We start from the raw sequence: 2258 nt of genomic DNA on the forward strand, positions 1-2258 counted from the left end.
GACTAATTGAGCCAAATGGCTGATCTGATCTTGGCCTAAACTCCACTTCCCAGCCCGCTCTCCATAACCCTTAACTCCCTTATCGCTCAAAATCTGTCTATCTCCACCTTAAATATATTCAATGACCCAACCTCCACAGCTCTCTGGGGAAGAGAATTCCAAAGATTCACAACCCTCTGAGAGAAGAAATTCCTCCTCATTTCCGTTTTAAATGGGCGACCCCTTATTCTAAAACTATGCCCCCTAATTCTAGATTCCCCCACGAGGGGAAACATCCTCTCTGCATCTACCCCTCAGAACCTTATAGCTTGCAATAAGATCACCTCTCATTCCTCTACCTCTGTGTTGTATATTCTATGGATTTGATTCTATGGATGAGGAAGTGTGGCAATATATCCCTTAACTGCTTCTTCCCAAGTCAAAAACTGGTGACAATAAAACTCGGTTATGTTTTCAAACCAAAGATTTCTTTGCTGCCACCTTGTGGGGTGCATGTAACTTGAAATAGAAACATTCAAACATTGTTGCTATGGCCTAGAAATTACTGTTTGTTATATTAGCAGATGAACATTTAATGCATTGGGCTATTAGAAAATAAATGCTTAACACACTACAATATTAGCAGATGGACAGTGTAATGCTCGATATTAGCACAACAATGCTTAACATGTTGGGATATTAGCAGACGGATGCTTAATACATTCATATGACATTCCTCTGTGCATTATTGTGGCGGAGGCATTAACCCATTTAAAGAGAAGCAGGTCAATGCCCACATTAAAATAGCAGACAAGGGAATGCCACATGAACGTGTTAAGTGTTTGTTCACTAATATAGCCAATCATTTTTAGGCTCATATCACAAGTTGAAGAATGCATTTCATCTTCAATAATGCATTTTAAACATACTGTATATTGCTAAGTTGTAGAAGTAAAATTAAAAATAACCATGACAATAATATGTATACATTTAAAGGTCAATCATTCATATTTAGAATTGTATATGTGACCAGGGGATAAAACATTGCCTGAGATTCAGCTAATAGTCAACACATGAAATGTCGATTTGCATTTTTTTGCTCGTTGATCTCATATTAACTTTGCTTTAAGATTTTTTAATAGTGCTAGTTAGGATCTTGAGAAATAAGCTGAAGAATGAATGAGATAATTAACTCACATGGCAACGTTAATTAGAATTTCAAATGAGCTCCTGATATATTTACCACCTGAGTGTTGAAATCCTTAGCAACAGATTACATTCTTCTACATAAAACATTCAGTAATACCCTGATTTTTAACATGTCTGCTTAAAATACACGAGAAATTCTTAATAAGGCTTTGGAAGCAGAGCCATAAATGGCTCACGCAATATCAGAAGCAGTGGTAGTGAGTTGTATTGATGTGTTTGTCATACCATGGAGCATAAAATAATATATTAGAGGAACAAAATATTAAGGATGCCTTGTATTTCAAAAAATATATCAGTTTTTTTATTCATACGTGGAATGTGGGCATCGCTGGCGAGACCAGCATTTATTTTTTTTTATTTTTTTTTAATAAATTCGTAGCCAATCGTTCCAATTCTTTGTCAAATCACAAACGCCAGAGGTCACCTTGCACATGCCAAGGATCACTCTGCGCCAATGCTCTTAGCCAAAAGGCCTAGAGCCACTGCACCTTTCCTGGAAGTACTGCAATACCAGGTTCGTGCCATGGAGGTGGATGGGTCAAGCCACCCCACACACCTCCTGTTTCCAAAAAAGCAAGCATATACCTTCCTGACCAGGGAGAAACCACCCGGAGGTCATGGTGGCTGGTCAGGTCAGTTACGCATGATCTTAGCCAAAAGGCTGGCGAGACCAGCATTTATTGCCTATCCCTAGTTGCCCTTGAGAACGTGATGGTGAGCCTCCTCCTTGAACCGCTGCAGTTCTTGTGGTGAATGTGCTCCCACAGTGCTGTTCGGGAGGGAGTTCCAGGATTTTGACACAGTGTCGCTGAAGGATCAGTGATTATATGTTTAAGTCAGGATAGTGTGTGTAAAGGAACTTGGAGATGATGGTGTTCCCATGCATCTGCTGCCCTTGTCCTTCTAGGTGGTAGAGGTCACGGGTTTGGGAGGTTCTGTTGAAGAAGCTTTGCCGGATTGCTGCAGTGCATCTTGTAGAGGGAGGGCGTGAATTGATAGAATGTGATAAGTTGATGGATGGGGTGCCGATTAAGCTGCTTTGTCCAGAATGGTGTCAAACTTCCTGAGTG

At 40.2% G+C, this 2258-nt stretch overlaps 1 pseudogene; it reads right to left on the reverse strand.

Moving 5' to 3' along the window:
• Positions 1-1665: 1665 nt before the first annotated feature.
• Positions 1666-1866, reverse strand: LOC139279161 (U2 spliceosomal RNA; annotated as a pseudogene).
• Between the last annotated feature and the right edge of the window lie 392 nt (positions 1867-2258).

The sequence above is a fragment of the Pristiophorus japonicus genome, chromosome 13, assembly GCF_044704955.1.
Source record: "Pristiophorus japonicus isolate sPriJap1 chromosome 13, sPriJap1.hap1, whole genome shotgun sequence".
NCBI lineage: Eukaryota > Metazoa > Chordata > Chondrichthyes > Pristiophoridae > Pristiophorus > Pristiophorus japonicus.